Source organism: Ranitomeya imitator, chromosome 5, assembly GCF_032444005.1.
Source record: "Ranitomeya imitator isolate aRanImi1 chromosome 5, aRanImi1.pri, whole genome shotgun sequence".
In the NCBI taxonomy this organism is placed as follows: domain Eukaryota; kingdom Metazoa; phylum Chordata; class Amphibia; order Anura; family Dendrobatidae; genus Ranitomeya; species Ranitomeya imitator.
The window spans coordinates 519,641,973-519,661,425 of NC_091286.1; the positions used below are offsets into that span (position 1 = coordinate 519,641,973).

The 19,453-nt window shown below is 50.0% G+C and overlaps 1 protein-coding gene across 4 annotated transcripts in view; it reads right to left on the reverse strand.

The window, feature by feature from the left end:
- Window positions 1-16,339, reverse strand: part of RNF13 (ring finger protein 13) — a 145,425-nt gene extending 129,086 nt beyond the window's left edge. For 2 of the 4 annotated variants that reach the window (XM_069727539.1, XM_069727538.1), the window contains exon 1: window positions 16,196-16,329. The gene's annotated coding sequence lies outside the window, so the exon portion shown is untranslated. Of the gene's footprint in view, window positions 1-16,181 lie in introns of all 4 variants that reach the window. The other 2 variants (XM_069727541.1, XM_069727540.1) reach the window with 2 other exon arrangements.
- Between the last annotated feature and the right edge of the window lie 3,114 nt (window positions 16,340-19,453).

Genomic DNA, 19,453 nt, shown 5'->3' on the forward strand with positions numbered 1-19,453 from the left:
AGGGTTTAAAGTGCTCACTAGGCATCTAAATAAGTTCCTTGGGGGGTCTAGTTTCCAAAATGGGGTCACTTGTGGGGGAGCGCCAATGTTTAGGCACACAGGAGCTCTCCAAACGCGACATGGTGTCCGCTAACGATGGAAATAATTTTTCATTCAAAAAGGCAAATGGCGCTCCTTCCCTTCCGAGCCTTACCATGTGCCCAAACAGTGGTTTACCCCCACATATGAGGTATCGGCGTACTCAGGAGAAATTGCCCAACACATTTTAGGATCCATTTTATCCTGTTGCCCATGTGAAAATGAAAAAATTGAGGCTAAAAGAATTTTTTTGTGAAAAAAAAGTACTTTTTCATTTTTACGGATCAATTTGTGAAGCACCTGGGGGTTCAAAGTGCTCACTATGCATCTAGATAAGTTCCTTGGGGCGTCTAGTTTCCAAAATGGGGTCACTTGTGGGGGAGCTCCAATTTTTAGGCACACGGGGGCTCTCCAAACGTGACATGGTGTCCGCTAAAGAGTGCAGCCAATTTTTGATTCAAAAAGTCAAATGGCGCTCCTTCCCTTCCAAGCCCTGCCGTGCGCCCAAACAGTGGTTTACCCCCACATATGAGGTATCAGCGTACTCAGGACAAATTGGACAACAACGTTCGTGGTTCAGTTTCTCCTTTTACCATTGGGAAAATAAAAAAATTGTTGCTAAAAGATAATTTTTGTGACTAAAAAGTTAAATGTTCATTTTTTCCTTCCATGTTGCTTCTGCTGCTGTGAAGCACCTGTGTTGTGGATTCTGTTTTTGGGCTCCCTCTGGTGGTTACAGATGGTACTGGGTGACTTGTGTTCTCTGTGGTCTCTGGTGTCCACCTGTTCTATCAGGATATGGGAGTTTCCTATTTAACCTGGCTTTCTTGTCATTTCCTCGCCGGCGATCAATGTAATCAGAGTGTCTTGTTACCTCTGCTTTCCGCTTCTGTAATCTTCAGGACAAGCTAAGTTTTTGATTTTCCTGTTCCACGTTTTGCTTTATTTTTGTTTTAGTCCAGCTTGCAGTTATGCGATTCCTTGTTGCTGGTTGCTCTAGTGGGCTGATATTACTCCTCATGTTCCATGAGTTGGCACATGAGTTCAAGTAATTTCAGGATGGTTTTTTGTAGGGTTTTTCGCTGACCGCGCAGTTCACTTTTGTATCCTCTGCTATCTAGCTTTAGCGGGCCTCATTTTGCTGGATCTGTTTTCATAACTATGTATGTGTTTTCCTCTCATTTCACCGTCATTACATGTGGGGGGCTGCTATTTCTGTGGGGTGTTTCTCTGGAGGCAAGAGAGGTCTGTGTTTCTTCTAATAGGGGAAGCTAGTTCTTCGGCTGGCGCGAGACGTCTAGGAACATCGTAGGCACGTTCCCCAGCTACTGTTAGTTGTGTGAATTAGGTTCAGGATCACGGTCAGCTCAGTTTCCATCACCCTAGAGCTTGTTCTGTTTTTTGTGCTTGTCCTTTTGTGATCCCCTGCCATTGGGATCATGACAGTATCGCCGGCCAGAAAAGTGGTAATCGTATTGGCTGAAGTAGGAGGAAAAGTAGTCTGAGGAAGTTTTTGTTTTTTTCCTTCCCTCAGAGTTTGCTGCCTAGCCTTAATTGCAGCCTGGCTGCGTCTTAGCTCCTCTTAATCCTTGAATGGTTCTGACCTCAGCTGTTTATCATGGACGTCCAGAGTTTGGCTTCCAGCCTGAATAATCTTGCTGCTAAGGTTCAAAATATACAAGATTTTGTTGTACATGCTCCTATGTCTGAACCTAGAATTCCTATCCCAGAGATTTTTTTCTGGAGATAGATCTAGTTTTCTGAATTTTAGGAACAATTGCAAGTTGTTTCTTTCTTTGAAATCTCGCTCCTCTGGAGACCCTGCTCAGCAAGTTAAGATTGTAACATCTTTCCTGCGGGGTGACCCTCAGAATTGGGCATTTGCATTGGCACCAGGGGATCCTGTGTTGCTCAATGTGGATGCGTTTTTTCTGGCATTGGGTTTGCTCTATGAGGAACCTAACCTAGAGATTCAGGCTGAAAAAGCATTATTGGCTCTCTCTCTCAGGGGCAAGATGAAGCAGAAATATATTGTCAGAAATTTCGGAAATGGTCGGTGCTTACTCAGTGGAATGAGTGCGCCCTGGCTGCAAAATTCAGAGATGGCCTTTCTGAGGCCATTAAAGATGTTATGGTGGGGTTCCCTGCGCCAACAGGTCTGAATGAGTCTATGACTATGGCTATTCAGATTGATCGGCGTTTACGGGAGCGCAAACCTGTGCACCATTTGGCGGTGTCTTCTGAACAGGCACCTGAGACAATGCAATGTGATAGAATTCAGTCCAGAAGTGAACGGCAAAACTATAGGCGGAAAAATGGGTTGTGTTTTTATTGTGGTGATTCAGCTCATGTTATATCAGCATGCTCTAAACGCACAAAAAAGGTTGATAAGTCTGTTGCCATTAGTACTTTACAGTCTAAGTTCATTCTGTCTGTGACTCTGATTTGTTCATTATCAGCCATTTCCGTCGATGCCTATGTGGATTCAGGCGCTGCCCTGAGTCTTATGGATTGGTCATTTGCCAACCGCTGTGGGTTTAGTCTGGAGCCTCTGGAAGTCCCTATTCCTTTAAAAGGAATTGACTCTACACCTTTGGCTATGAATAAACCTCAGTACTGGACACACGTGACCATGCGTATGACTCCCGTTCATCAGGTGGTGATTCGCTTCCTGTTACTGTATAATTTACATGATGTCTTAGTGCTTGGTCTGCCATGGTTACAAACTCATAACCCAGTCTTGGACTGGAAAACAATGTCTGTGTTAAGCTGGGGATGTCAGGGGGTTCATGATGATGCACCTCCGATTTCTATTGCTTCATCTACTCCTTCTGAGGTTCCTGTATTTTTGTCTGATTATCGGGATGTTTTTGAGGAGCCTAAGCTCAATTCGCTTCCTCCTCACAGGGATTGCGATTGTGCTATAGTTTTGAATCCTGGCAGTAAATTTCCTAAAGGTCGTTTGTTCAATCTGTCAGTGCCAGAGCATACTGCTATGCGGGATTATGTTAAGGAGTCCTTGGAAAAGGGACATATCCGTCCATCTTCGTCTCCTTTGGGAGCAGGTTTTTTTTTTCGTGGCCAAAAAAGATGGTTCCTTGAGGCCTTGTATAGATTACCGTCTTTTGAATAAGATTACGGTCAATTATCAGTATCCTTTGCCATTGTTGACTGATTTGTTCGCTCGCATTAAGGGGGCTAAATGGTTCACTAAGATTGATCTTCGGGGTGCGTATAATCTTGTGCGGATAAAGCAGGGTGATGAGTGGAAAACCGCATTTAATACGCCTGAGGGCCATTTTGAGTATTTGGTGATGCCTTTTGGACTTTCTAATGCTCCTTCTGTCTTCCAGTCCTTTATGCACGATATTTTCCGTGAATATCTGGATAAATTTATGATTGTGTATTTGGATGATGTTTTGGTTTTTTCTGATGACTGGGAGTCCCATGTTCAGCAGGTCAGGAAGGTGTTTCAGGTCCTGCGGGCCAATTCTTTGTTTGTAAAAGGTTCAAAGTGTCTCTTTGGAGTCCAGAAGATTTCTTTTTTGGGGTATATTTTTTCCCCTTCTACTATTGAGATGGATCCCGTCAAGGTTCAAGCTATTTGTGATTGGACGCAGCCTACATCTCTTAAGAGTCTACAGAAGTTCTTGGGCTTTGCTAATTTTTATCGTCGTTTCATAACTAATTTTTCTAGTGTTGTTAAGCCTTTGACGGATTTGACTAAGAAGGGTGCTGATGTTGCTAATTGGTCTCCTGCGGCTGTGGAGGCCTTTCAGGAACTTAAGCGCCGGTTTTCTTCTGCTCCTGTGTTGCGTCAGCCAGATGTTTCGCTTCCTTTTCAGGTTGAGGTTGATGCTTCTGAGATTGGAGCGGGGGCGGTTTTGTCACAGAGAAGCTCCGATTGCTCGGTGATGAAGCCATGTGCGTTCTTTTCTAGAAAGTTTTCGCCCACTGAGCGGAATTATGATGTTGGTAATCGGGAGCTTTTGGCCATGAAGTGGGCATTTGAGGAGTGGCGTCATTGGCTTGAGGGTGCTAGACATCGTGTGGTGGCCTTGACTGATCACAAAAATCTGATTTACCTTGAGTCTGCCAAGCGTCTGAATCCTAGACAGGCTCGTTGGTCACTGTTTTTCTCCCGTTTCAATTTTGTGGTTTCATACCTGCCAGGTTCAAAGAATGTGAAGGCGGATGCTCTTTCTAGGAGTTTTGTGCCTGATTCCCCTGGAAATTCTGAGCCCACTGGTATCCTTAGGGATGGGGTGATTTTATCGGCTGTCTTCCCAGACTTGCGACGTGCTTTGCAGGAGTTTCAGGCGGATAAACCTGATCGTTGTCCGCCTGAAAGACTGTTTGTTCCGGATAATTGGACCAGTAGATTCATCTCCGAGGTCCATTCTTCTGCGTTGGCAGGTCATCCTGGAATATTTGGTACTAGAGACTTGGTGGCCAGGTCTTTCTGGTGGCCTTCCTTGTCGAGGGATGTGCGTTCTTTTGTGCAGTCTTGTGAAGTTTGTGCTCGGGCTAAGCCTTGCTGTTCTCGGGCCAGTGGATTGTTGTCACCTTTGCCTATCCCGAAGAGGCCTTGGACGCACATTTCCATGGACTTTATTTCGGATCTCCCTGTCTCTCAAAAAATGTCCGTCATCTGGGTTGTGTGTGACCGCTTTTCTAAGATGGTTCATCTGGTACCCTTGCCTAAGTTACCTTCCTCCTCTGAGTTGGTCCCTCTGTTTTTTCAGAACGTGGTTCGTTTGCATGGGATTCCGGAGAACATTGTTTCTGACAGGGGATCCCAGTTTGTGTCTAGATTTTGGCGGACGTTCTGTGCTAAGATGGGCATTGATTTGTCCTTTTCGTCTGCATTCCATCCTCAGACGAATGGCCAGACGGAACGAACTAATCAGACCTTGGAAACTTATTTAAGGTGTTTTGTTTCTGCTGATCAAGATGACTGGGTTACCTTTTTGCCGCTTGCCGAATTTGCCCTTAATAATCGGGCTAGTTCTGCTACCTTGGTTTCTCCTTTCTTTTGTAATTCGGGGTTTCATCCTCGTTTTTCCTCTGGTCAGGTGGAGCCTTCTGATTGTCCTGGAGTGGACATGGTGGTGGATAGGTTGCATCAGATTTGGAGTCATGTGGTGGACAATTTGAAGTTGTCCCAGGAGAGGGCTCAGCAGTTTGCTAATCGCCGTCGCCGCGTGGGTCCTCGACTTCGTGTTGGGGACTTGGTGTGGTTGTCTTCTCGTTTTGTTCCTATGAAGGTCTCTTCTCCTAAGTTCAAGCCTCGGTTCATCGGTCCCTATAGGATCTTGGAAATTCTTAACCCTGTGTCGTTTCGTTTGGATCTCCCGGCATCGTTTGCTATTCATAATGTGTTCCATCGGTCGTTGTTGCGGAAGTATGAGGTACCTGTTGTTCCTTCGCTTGAGCCTCCTGCTCCGGTGCTGGTGGAGGGAGAATTGGAGTATGTTGTGGAGAAGATCTTGGATTCTCGTGTTTCCAGACGGAAACTTCAGTATTTGGTCAAGTGGAAGGGTTATGGTCAGGAGGATAATTCTTGGGTGGTTGCCTCTGATGTTCATGCTGCTGATTTGGTCCGTGCATTTCATAGGGCTCATCCTGGTCGCCCTGGTGGTTCTCGTGAGGGTTCGGTGACCCCTCCTCAAGGGGGGGTACTGTTGTGGATTCTGTTTTTGGGCTCCCTCTGGTGGTTACAGATGGTACTGGGTGACTTGTGTTCTCTGTGGTCTCTGGTGTCCACCTGTTCTATCAGGATATGGGAGTTTCCTATTTAACCTGGCTTTCTTGTCATTTCCTCGCCGGCGATCAATGTAATCAGAGTGTCTTGTTACCTCTGCTTTCCGCTTCTGTAATCTTCAGGACAAGCTAAGTTTTTGATTTTCCTGTTCCACGTTTTGCTTTATTTTTGTTTTAGTCCAGCTTGCAGTTATGTGATTCCTTGTTGCTGGTTGCTCTAGTGGGCTGATATTACTCCTCATGTTCCATGAGTTGGCACATGAGTTCAAGTAATTTCAGGATGGTTTTTTGTAGGGTTTTTCGCTGACCGCGCAGTTCACTTTTGTATCCTCTGCTATCTAGCTTTAGCGGGCCTCATTTTGCTGGATCTGTTTTCATAACTATGTATGTGTTTTCCTCTCATTTCACCGTCATTACATGTGGGGGGCTGCTATTTCTGTGGGGTGTTTCTCTGGAGGCAAGAGAAGTCTGTGTTTCTTCTAATAGGGGAAGCTAGTTCTTCGGCTGGCGCGAGACGTCTAGGAACATCGTAGGCACGTTCCCCAGCTACTGTTAGTTGTGTGAATTAGGTTCAGGATCGCGGTCAGCTCAGTTTCCATCACCCTAGAGCTTGTTCTGTTTTTTGTGCTTGTCCTTTTGTGATCCCCTGCCATTGGGATCATGACACACCTGAAGGGTTAATAAACTTCTTGAATGTGGTTTTGAGTACCTTGAGGGGTGCAGTTTTTAGAATGGTGTCACTTTTGGGTATTTTCAGCCATATAGACCCCTCAAACTGACTTCAAATGTGAGGTGGTCCCTAAAAAAAATGGTTTTGTAAATTTCGTTGTAAAAATGACAAATCGCTGGTCAAATTTTAACCCTTATAACTTCCTAACAAAAAAAAATTTTGTTTCCAAAATTGTGCTGATGTAAAGTAAACATGTGGGAAATGTTATTTATTAACTATTTTGTGTCACATATCTCTCTGGTTTAACAGAATAAAAATTCAAAATGTGAAAATTGCGAAATTTTCAAAATTTTCGCCAAATTTCCATTTTTATCACAAATAAACGCAGAATTTATTGACCTAAATTTACCACTAACATGAAACCCAATATGTCACGAAAAAACAATCTCAGAACCGCTAGGGTCCGTTGAAGCGTTCCTGAGTTATTACCTCATAAAGGGACACTGGTCAGAATTGCAAAAAACGGCAAGGTCTTTAAGGTCAAAATAGGCTGGGTCATGAAGGGGTTAATGCTTTACTCGGACTCCCATGACAGCACGACGAGAGAATTACAGAGATGTAAACTTCCTTAGGGAGGGACTATGGCCTGTAGCACCCTTAACCCGAATGTGAGATCAGAGGAAGCCCCCAAATCCAACCTATAGTGCTTAAAGAAGGTGGACGGGGATGACCATGTGGCCGCCTTACATATCTGGTCGATTGATACTCTTGACTTTTCCGCCCAGGATGTAGCCATGGCCCTGGTGGAATGCGCCCTCAGATTCTGCGGAGCCGGACCCCCACCTGCAGTATAAGCCAGAGAGATCGCCTCCCTAATCCACTTTGCTAGTGTGTACTTGGATACCCTGAGACCCTTTCTGGGATTTTGGAAAGATAAAAATAATGCATCATCTTTCTTCCAAGTGTCAGTAACTGAGATGTATTCTAGCAGGCATCTCCTAACGTCTAAAGTATGGAGTAGCTCTTCCTTAGGGTTAGCAGGATTAGGGAGGAAGGATGGTAAAATTATCTCTTGTGATCTGTGAAACCGTGATGATACTTTTGGTAAGTAGGCTGGGTCCGGTCTGAGGATTACTCTGTCTGGTAGAAACTCTGTATAAGGGGAAACCCTGGAGAGAGCTTGTATGTCTCCTACTCTACGGGCAGATGTAATTGCTACCAGAAATGCTGTCTTAAGGGATAAGGCTTTAATTGAAGCTGATTGCAGAGGTTCAAACGGCTCTTTAGTCAATGCTGATAGGACTAAGTTGAGATCCCAAAACATAGATCTATCTTTATGAATGGGTCTAGACCTATTAGATGCCTTAATGAACCTTGAGATCCAGTAATTATTGGCGATGTTACAGGAGAATAGAGCCCCTAGGGCCGAGACCTGTACCCTTAGAGTACTAGTGGATAGACCTAACTCTAAGCCTTTTTGCAAGAATTCTAAAATTTGTTTTACAGGTATTCCCTCTTCTAAATCGAAATCAGAAGAGGCTAGAAACTTTCGCCAGGTCCTAGCATAGATTGTTGTGGTTATTTGCTTTCTACTTTTCATAAGGGTTTCAATTAAACTCGTGGAGAACCCTTTGTTTTTCAGTAACGCCCTTTCAAAATCCATGCCGTTAAATGAAGGTTCTTTATTTGCGGATGACTGACTGGGCCCTGGTAGAGCAAATCCGGAATCTCCGGAAGCACCCAGGGATCCTCCACTGACATGATCCTGAGCCAAGTGAACCAGGCTCTTCTGGGCCAGAATGGGGCAATCAGTATAATTCTGGCTTGATCTTCTCTTATTTTTCTGACTACTAGGGGTAACAGGCCTAGTGGAGGAAATGCATACGCCAGCTGAAAATCCCATTTGATTAGAAAAGCGTCTACCGTCAGAGGATTCTCCCTGGGATTTAGGGAACAGAATTTTGTTGTCTTCCGGTTGTCCCTGGTAGCAAATAAATCTATTTCTGGATGTCCCCATTTGTGGACGATCTGATCGAACACGTGATTGTTTAGGGACCACTCCCCTTGCCTCAAGGTGTTGCGGCTTAGAAAGTCTGCTTTGACGTTTTCCTTTCCTCTTATGTGTAGAGCGGTTAGGGATAAGAAGTGATTCTCTGCTGTCTGGAACAGACGATCCGCCACCCTCATCAGTGACTCGGAATGAGTTCCACCCTGATTTATGCATGCGACCGCCACCTGGTTGTCTGATAGGATCTTGACATGATGACCCTGCAGATATGAGAGGAATTTTGTCACTGAAAGCTCTACTGCCATTAACTCATGGTTGGAGGAGGCTGATGTTAGTGAGGGGGGCCATAGACCCTGAACTATCATGTCATCCATGTGTGCTCCCCAACCCGAAGGGCTAGCATCTGTTGTTACCAGCCGTGTTACCTGTGATACCCAGGGAACTCCTGCCGATAAGTTCTCACTAACTAGCCACCACTTAAGAGATGTGAGTGCTTTTGGACCTAAGGTAATCTGACTCTGCAGGGACCCCTGTAAGATTCTGTCATTAACCAGCACCTCGGATTGTAACGGTCTGGTGTGGAATTGGGCCCAACGGACAGCGGGAATGCAAGAGGTTAGGGAACCCAATAGTGACATAGCCTGTCTAAGGGTCATGGATGGTTTGTCAATTGCTTTAGACACCTGATGCTGGATATGTAATGATTTGTCGGGTGGAAGACAACACTGTTGGGATTCTGAGTTTAATGACAGTCCTAAGAATCTTTGTATTTTTTGAGGCTGTAAACGAGATTTCTCATAGTTAATGATCCACCCTAGACACTCCAGTCTGGATGTGGCTGTTTCTAGCTGGGACAGGCAATGGTCTGCTGAGTTCCCTACTATAAGAAAGTCATCCAGGTAGGGAATGATCAGGATGTCGGACTCTCGCAAGTGTGCCATGACCTCGGCTACTAGTTTAGTGAACACCCTAGGAGCCGCTGATAATCCAAAGGGGAGCGCTCTGAACTGGAAATGGCGAATGTTACCCCCTATTGACACAGCTACCCTCAGGAACCTCTGGAAATCTTCATGTATCGGAACATGATAGTATGCGTCTTTAAGATCTACAACTACCATGAAACAGTGATTAAACAACATCTTTATTGCTGAATTAATAGTTTCCATTTTGAAGGATTCATTAACCAGGAACTCATTAAGACATTTTAGATTAATGATCGTTCTAAAAGATCCATCTGGCTTTTTGATCAGAAAAAGAGGAGAATAAAATCCCCTTCCTCTTTCTGAATCTGGAATTTCCACCAATACTTTCTTGGCGCATAAGTTCATGACTTCAGCCTCTAGAGCAGCTTGCTCCAGGGGGGAGGAACAAAAAGGGGTTAATTTGAATTTATCTCGAGGCCAATGATTGAAGTCCAGCCTTAGACCTTCAGTAACAATGCCTCTGACCCATCTACTGTTCGTTATGTCAAGCCACGCTGAGGAGAAGGCTGACAGTCTACCCCCCACAGGGATTGCTAGTCATTGATCTGGTTTTTTCTGATCCTTTGAGGAACGGCGAAACATATATCCCGTACCTCTACCGCGTCTGTCTTCCCATCTGAAACTTTCTCTAGTGGGAGAGGATCCGCGTTTCTTTCTGCGAGCAAATCTTCTTCGATTGAAGGGTCGGCGGTAGGATGCTAAGTACAGGCTTGGAAACTTCTTTTTGTCATCGCCTGCCTTTTCCAGCAACTCATCCAGTGTTGGGCCAAAGAGATACTGTCCCTCGCATGGAATGGCGCAGAGCTTAGTTCTGGATTGAATGTCCCCTGACCAGCACTTTAACCATAGGGCCCTGCGAGCCGCGTTAGATAGTCCTGCCGCTCTAGCTGCCATTCTGACGGAGTCCACAGAAGCATCCGACTGGAAGGCTGCAGCATTCTGAATTGTTGGTAGCGCTTTCAGAATAGAATCTCTGGATGCTCCATCCTTCAGCTGAGACTCAAATTGATCTAGCCAGACCATTAAAGACCTGGCTGTGCATGTTGCGGCAACCGCTGGTCTGAGGGATCCTGCTGCCATCTCCCAGGTACCTTTTAGAAAGATATCCGCCTTCCTGTCTAAGGGATCTTTGAGGGACCCCATATCCTCAAAGGGTAATGAGGCTTTCTTTGACGCCTTTGCTACTGCCGCGTCTAACTTAGGAGCTTTATCCCATGTATCCACCACCGGATCATCAAAGGGATACCTGCGTTTTAAGGCTGGCGGTAAGGCCCCCTTTTTTTCTGGTTTCTTCCATTCTCGGAGGATCAATTCTTGGATCTTCTCATTTACCGGAAAAGATCTGTTTTTTTTTACGATCTAAACCACTAAACATTAACTCCTGTTTTGAGGGCTGTGATTTGGGTTCCTCTATACCCATCGTGCCTCTAACTGATTTGACCACCCTGTCAATCTTATCCAAGGGTAGACAAAATCGTCCAGACTCCTCGTCTGATGAAGAGGAGAAAGGACTAGAGAGATAGGCATTCTCTTCTCCTTCATCTTCTGATGAATTAGAGTCCAGAGGGGCTCTATGCTTCGAGCCTTCCGCTTGGGATAGGGATCGTAATGACTCCCTTACTTCTAGCCGGCTCATTTCTTTTATGTTTGCCGTACTCACGGACTCTTCCGCTACCTGGGGGAGGACAATATAGGTGATAACCATTATCTGACCTAAGGTCACTACCCCCCAACCACTCCTGTAGACCTCACCGTCTGTTGTATACAGGGGGCACATAACTTTTTAGTACAAGAGTCGGGCAAGGGGACTCCACAGAGGGCACATTCCTTATGTTTAGATTTGTCCGTACTCTTCTTCCCCTGGAAAGATAAAGTATAAGGGGCCCGCGTCACAGAGTGAACTTCCACGTAGATCACTTACCCGTGCGCCCAAGTCAAGTACCGGAATCCGAGGGGGTTCTTTCCTAGTCGAAGCTCTAGATCCCTGTTCGGATGAGCTTTTTCGACTGGTCTGGTCGCCTCTATCCTTTTTGGGCTTCTGACGCATCTCGTCTGACAGCTGCTGCTGCTGCTGCTGCTCACCACCACTCTCCATGACGAATTGCGACCAAAAGCAGGGTTCTGACATTGTAACCTGCTTATATCCCCCTTGGATCCGGTCAGCAGATGGGCCGGCGCTATCCCTATTGGTTCCGGACACGGCAGGAGGGCTGTCGGGAGAACCGGCGTCCAGATGCGATGGGCGCCGCCATCTTGGATCGTCTGCGCATGCGCAGACGTCCAGCGACCCGGAAGCGGCTACCAAACTCCGCCCCCCCACCCGGAAACGCTCCAGCACACGCTGAGAGCCGTGCAGGACGCCGGGGGCGGATCGGCAGCGCTCCGGAGCTCACTCCACGCACCTGAGCCCGGCACCCGCAGCCATGCCACCAATGGGAATACTTACCTGCGCCGACGCTGTTGGATGCAGGAAATCCTCCGGACTCCACTCCCTGCTGCGAACGCCACCGACGTGCAATCCAGCAAGGACCACCGTGGCGTCTCCAGGGATCTCCGCACCGGCCGAGGTAGGAGACCCCCCCGCTACCGTAATCGGCCGGCCGGCCTGGGCTTCTGTCTGTAGGCACCCGTCCCCTCAGGAACAGGAAACTAACTGAGGCAAGGGAGAGGTACCGCCCTTTTGTATCTGTAGGTTTCCTGTTCCTAATGGGCGGATCCCCTCTCTCGTCGTGCTGTCATGGGAGTCCGAGTAAAGAGGCCTTACACCGACCACACGCCAGGCTGCCATAAGTGGCCGTGTACTCCAGCCTTACACCGACCACACGCCAGGCTGCCATAAGTGGCCGTGTACTCCAGCCTTACACCGACCACACGCCAGGCTGCCATAAGTAGCCGTGTACTCCAGCCTTACACCGACCACACGCCAGGCTGCCATAAGTGGCCGTGTACTCCAGCCTTACACCGACCACTCACCAGGCTGCCATAAGTGGCCGTGTACTCCAGCCTTACACCGACCACTCACCAGGCTGCCATAAGTGGCCGTGTACTCCAGCCTTACACCGACCACACGCCAGGCTGCCATAAGTGGCCGTGTCCTCCAGCCTTACACCGACCAAACACCAGGCTGCCATAAGTGGCCGGGTACTCCAGCCTTACACCGACCACACGCCAGGCTGCCATAAGTGGCCGTGTACTCCAGCCTTACACCGACCACTCACCAGGCTGCCATAAGTGGCCGTGTACTCCAGCCTTACACCGAACACATGCCAGGCTGCCATAAGTGGCCGTGTACTCCAGCCTTACACCGACCACTCACCAGGCTGCCATAAGTGGCCGTGTACTCCAGCCTTACACCGACCACTCACCAGGCTGCCATAAGTGGCCGTGTACTCCAGCCTTACACCGACCACACACCAGGCTGCCATAAGTGGCCGGGTACTCCAGCCTTACACCGACCACTCACCAGGCTGCCATAAGTGGCCGTGTACTCCAGCCTTACACCGACCACTCACCAGGCTGCCATAAGTGGCCGTGTACTCCAGCCTTACACCGACCACACACCAGGCTGCCATGAGTGGCCGTGTACTCCAGCCTTACACCGACCACACACCAGGCTGCCATAAGTGGCCGGGTACTCCAGCCTTACACCGACCACACACCAGGCTGCCATGAGTGGCCGTGTACTCCAGCTTTACACCGACCACTCGCCAGGCTGCCATCTCACCGCTTTCTGCAATGTCCAATTGTGCTCAAAGTAACATCTTACAGGCTCCCCTCATCTGATGACAGCCAGAAAAAAAGGGTTTTCTTGGCATCCGCCAGACCTGTAAAAAGTGTACGTCTCCTAGAGCCGCAGAAGCCCCCAGTATACACATGGGAGCCCAACACCAGTTATACAGCAGCACCAGTCTGAAGCAACAGGAATCAGCAGAAACCGCCAGGAGGAGACTGGGAAATAGATAAGGGAGAAGATCTGAGGGGGAGACAAGCGGCACTGCCGGCCCCCGCTTACATCCCAGAGCAATGAAGGATACTTGGCGGCGCCATATGCAGATTGTCAGCGGAGTCCACCAGCATTAGTCTACTGTATGTAATGGACCCTCAGGAATGCAGAGTATAGAGGTAACAGTACAGGGCGCCAAGCAACCCCACCCTCACGAGGTTCGGCAGCGGGCATAAAGCAAAGGTCACGTGACCCCCCCCCCCCCCAGTGTCGACAAAATGGTCACATGACCCCCCCCCCTCCCCCAGTGTCGGCACAATGGTCATGTGACCCCCCCTCCCCCAGTGTCAGCACAATGGTCACGTGACCCCCCCCCCCAGTGTCAGCACAATGGTCATGTGACAGTCCCCCTCCTCCTCCCTCTGCACAATGGTCATGTGACCCCCCAGTGTCAGCACAATGGTAATGTGACAGTCCCCCTCCTCCTCCCTCTGCACAATGGTCATGTGACCCCCCCCAGTGTCAGCACAATGGTCATGTGACCCCCCCCAGTGTCAGCACAATGGTCATGTGACAGTCCCCCTCCTCCTCCCTCTGCACAATGGTCATGTGACCCCCCAGTGTCAGCACAATGGTAATGTGACAGTCCCCCTCCTCCTCCCTCTGCACAATGGTCATGTGACCCCCCCAGTGTCAGCACAATGGTCATGTGACCCCCCCCAGTGTCAGCACAATGGTCATGTGACAGTCCCCCTCCTCCTCCCTCTGCACAATGGTCATGTGACCCCCCCACCAGTGTCAGCACAATGGTCATGTGACCCCCCCCGTATCAGCACAATGGTCATGTGACCCCCCCGTATCAGCACAATGGTCATGTGACAGCCCCCCTCCTCCTCCCTCTGCACAATGGTCATGTGACCCCCCCCAGTGTCAGCACAATGGTCATGTGACCCCCCCCCAGTGTCAGCACAATGGTCATGTGACAGTCCCCCTCCTCCTCCCTCTGCACAATGGTCATGTGACCCCCCCGCCAGTGTCAGCACAATGGTCATGTGACCCCCCCCCCCCGTATCAGCACAATGGTCATGTGACCCCCCCATATCAGCACAATGGTCATGTGACAGCCCCCCTCCTCCTCCCTCTGCACAATGGTCATGTGACCCCCCCCGCCAGTGTCAGCACAATGGTCATGTGACCCCCCAGTGTCAGCACAATGGTCATGTGACAGTCCCCCTCCTCCTCCCTCTGCACAATGGTCATGTGACCCCCCCGCCAGTGTCAGCACAATGGTCATGTGACCCCCCCCCGTATCAGCACAATGGTCATGTGACCCCCCCCCCGTATCAGCACAATGGTCATGTGACACCCCCCCCCCCCAGTATCAGCACAATAGTCATGTGACCCCCCCCCCCCGTATCAGCACAAGGGTCATGTGACCCCCCCCCCCCCCCCAGTGTCGGCATAATGGTCATGTGACAGCCCCCCTCCTCCCTCTGCACAATGGTCAAGTGACCCCCCCCAGTGTCGGCACAATGGTCATGTGACCCCACCCCCAGGTCTCAGCACAATGGTCATGTGACAGTCCCCCTCCTCCTCCCTCTGCACAATGGTCATGTGACCCCCCCGCCAGTGTCAGCACAATGGTCATGTGACCCCCCCCCCGTATCAGCACAATGGTCATGTGACCCCCCCGTATCAGCACAATGGTCATGTGACCCCCCCATATCAGCACAATGGTCATGTGACAGCCCCCCTCCTCCTCCCTCTGCACAATGGTCATGTGACCCCCCCCGCCAGTGTCAGCACAATGGTCATGTGACCCCCCAGTGTCAGCACAATGGTCATGTGACAGTCCCCCTCCTCCTCCCTCTGCACAATGGTCATGTGACCCCCCCGCCAGTGTCAGCACAATGGTCATGTGACCCCCCCCCGTATCAGCACAATGGTCATGTGACCCCCCCCGTATCAGCACAATGGTCATGTGACACCCCCCCCCCCAGTATCAGCACAATAGTCATGTGACCCCCCCCCCCCCGTATCAGCACAAGGGTCATGTGACCCCCCCCCCAGTGTCGGCATAATGGTCATGTGACAGCCCCCCTCCTCCCTCTGCACAATGGTCAAGTGACCCCCCCAGTGTCGGCACAATGGTCATGTGACCCCCCCCCCCCCGTGTCAGCACAATGGTCATGTGACCCCCCCCAGTATCAGCACAATAGTCATGTGACCCCCCCCCCCCCCGGACAGCACAATGGTCATGTGACCCCCCCCCCCCAGTGTCGGCACAATGGTCATGTGACAGCCCCCCTCCTCCCTCTGCACAATGGTCAAGTGACCCCCCCAGTGTCGGCACAATGGTCATGTGACCCCCCCCCCCCCAGTGTCGGCACAATGGTCATGTGACAGCCCCCCTCCTCCCTCTGCACAATGGTCAAGTGACCCCCCCAGTGTCGGCACAATGGTCATGTGACCCCCCCCCCCCGTGTCAGCACAATGGTCATGTGACCCCCCCGTATCAGCACAATGGTCATGTGACAGCCCCCCTCCTCCTCCCTCTGCACAATGGTCATATGACCGCCATACTCTCAGTGTCACCGTGGAGCACAGTGCCGAGCACACAATGCGGCGGGTACTCAGTGACAGGAGCACAGAGGACACCAAGGTGACGGCGCAGTGTCACACCCGCTCCGGGAGTGAAGGACTACACGGGGAGTGGACAGGAGAAAGTCCACTTACATCAGGACAGTTACCTGCTAGCTCTACGGCCGCTGCTCCGAATACAGCGGAGACATGCAGACACCCCGCTGCAGCCCACCACTCATTCCTCGCAGCCACCACTGTTCGGCCCACCCGCAAGCAAAGATGTGGGAAAACTCGCAATTCGGCCTCTCCGATTGGCTGGCTGGAGGCACGTCAAAGCGCTGATTGGTCGTTGCATTTGTCAGTTAACATTTGCTCTAAGGAACATCCTGTTGTGCACGTGACTGAGCAGCATGGATTGCTGGAGGGGCGGGGTCAGCAGAGGGGAGGCTGGAGATACAGCGCCAGACCGCTAGGGGGCAGCTGTAGAAATGAGTGTACCGACTCCGAGGTCGTACAGGCAGAAAGCGGAGGGGAGCATTAGGATGAAGGAGCAGGATGGGGCTGCTAGTTGTCAGGTGACACAACCTGCGAATCAGGGGCGGACGTGATTTGCGCAACCTGTTCCAAGAGGTAGAGGCGGCTGGTAGTTGTCAGATCGCACAACCGACCCAAATTATTAGATGGTCGGAGGGGAATTCGTCAGATTTATTGTGGGAAGATAAAAGCAGATATAATGGTTTGCACAATGATTTCCTGGGAAAGTGTATACCGTACACAGATTGATTACACCGTGTGAGCCCGGCCGGTCCGTGCATGTGGTGCCAGTGCTGCGGGCAGTGTATGTGGCGCCAGTGCTGCGGGCAGTGTGTGTGGTGGCCGTGCATGTGGCACCAGTGCTGCGGGCAGTGTGTGGTGGCCGTGCATGTGGCGCCAGTGCTGCGGGCAGTGTGTGTGGCAGTCGTGCATGTGGCACCAGTGCTGCGGGCAGTGTGTGGTGGCCGTGCATGTGGCGCCAGTGCTGCGGGCAGTGTGTGTTGCGGCCGTGCATGTGGCGCCAGTGCTGCGGGCAGTGTGTGTTGCGGCCGTGCATGTGGCGCCAGTGCTGCGGGCAGTGTGTGTTGCGGCCGTGCATGTGGCGCCAGTGCTGCGGGCAGTGTGTGTGGCCGCTGTGCATGTGGCGCCAGTGCTGCAGGCAGTGTGTGTGGCAGTCGTACATGTGGCGCCAGTGCTGCGGGCAGTGTGTGTGGCGGCCGTGCATGTGGCACCAGTGCTGCGGGCAGTGTGTGTTGCGGCCGTGCATGTGGCGCCAGTGCTGCGGGCAGTGTGTGTGGCCGCTGTGCATGTAGCGCCAGTGCTGCAGGCAGTGTGTGTGTGGCAGCCGTGCATGTGGCGCCAGTGCTGCAGGCAGTGTGTGTGTGTGGCCGCCGTGCATGTGGCGCCAGTGCTACAGGCAGAGTGTGTGGCCGCCGTGCGTGTGGCGCCAGTGCTGCGGGCAGTGTGTGTGGCGGCGTGCGCACGATCCGCCTCCTCCATGGCTGCAGATTTCCCTGCGGTTTTTACACTAGGCGGCCCTTGTGTGGTTTCTTTCTTTTCCTTGTGGCAGTTTTTGTGCAGAAGTCTCTGCTGTACAGTAACCTGACCCCGGGCGGCTGGAGCCGCAGACTAACATCTGGGAGAAGAAACCTCCACAGAGAGCACGAAAAACAGACAAGAAATGAGGCGCAGATTAAAGGAAGAACGCGTCACAATCAGAAACAGGACTAAAACACCAAAAACGGGCCAGAGTCTCAAAGGGAATGTGTCATCACAAGATGGCCTATTGTTTATATCGGGCTTTTGTGTTACAGGCAGGGCCGGACTGGCAATTCTGGCAAATGCCAGAAGGGCCTGTCTGGTCTTGGGCTGCCTTGTCTGCTACATTGTTAACAGAATCAGTGTTCTCAAGACAGCCATACTGTTAACAGTTGTGATGGAGCACAAAGTCGCTGACTCTGTCACTTACCCCAGCAGGGCACAGGCATTATTAGAAATATCGGTCTTGTAGTAAATCTTGCTTTCCTCCATCTAGGGTAATATTAGTAATATATCCCATCTGGTGCTTGGAAACGGGGACAACATGGGCCTGTGTGATTTCAAATGCCAGGACTGAATTTCAGTCCCAGTCCCTACCTGGTTACAGGTACTTTTTTTGTAGTTTTCATTACAATTTATATGAACCCCTTTTACCCTATACTAAAGGGAACATGTCAGCAAGTTTTTGCTATGTAACCTGCAAGCAGTATGATATAGGGGCAGAGACCCAGGTTCCAGTGTTCTGTCACTTACTAGGTTGTGTGTTGCTATTTCACTGAAATCAGCGTTTTATTAGCAGGAAATTATCACTACAAAACTAGGTGTCCCCTAGTCAACTGCGCTGTAAACCCCCACCCCTGATTAATGCACAGTGCACACAGACGCCTGCCAATCAGGGCGCGGTTATACAGGGCTCAGCATTCTGAGACCACCTAGACCTGCAGCAGAGAACACAGTGATTGCATCAAAATGACAACACGCAGACCAGCAAGTGACACATCACAGGAATTAGGGTCTCTGCCCCTGCATCATGCTGCTCTCAGATTACACAGCAAGAACCTGCGGATAGATTTCCTTTAACCCCTGTATGGAGCAGGCTCAGGAGCTGCAGCCACGTCCTACACAGCAGATGCCGGATGTGTAATATAACCTTTATCAGCAGCGTCCGGAGCCGGGAAATGTGTCATCATAAAACATCCGAAGACAGGTAACCTGACCACTGCAGCCAATCACAGAACTCAGCGGTCTGACAGCTGGTGACATCATCACCGCCAGTCTGTAAGACAGGAATAACTCTAGAGCTACGGAATGACAACTCCTGTAACCTGGGGTTATGATGGCGATGACAATACCCACTGAGGTTCCGCACTGTTTATGTATCAAAGCAGAATTCTGATGCTGAAAAGCAAAAGCACTGACACCTCGGCCTCTTCCCTACTTCCATTAGAGGAAGGAATAAGAAGAGGAAGAGATTACAACATTGTCGTTTATTGCAGATTCTGTGCAATCTTGGAATTTTAAAGAATGATTCTACATTTTGTTGACATTTATGTCAAGTATCCGTAGTTTTCGATGTGGTGTTTATGTCACGGGTCACTGACTGTTACCAACCCTATGGGTGTAGGGGGTGTATTGCGGAAGTAGTACGTGTCACACAACATTGAGATCACTGTAATTAACCAGAAACACAGAAAAAATGGAGTAAACAATTACCACCATACAAAGGAATCAAATCACCTGTTCATTGTTTAAATGATTAAAAAAATAAACACCAACTTAAGATGTAACTAAGGTCTAACAAGAGAAAAATAATAGCTGGAAGAAGCCTCAGACCCTAATACAATCCATATAGC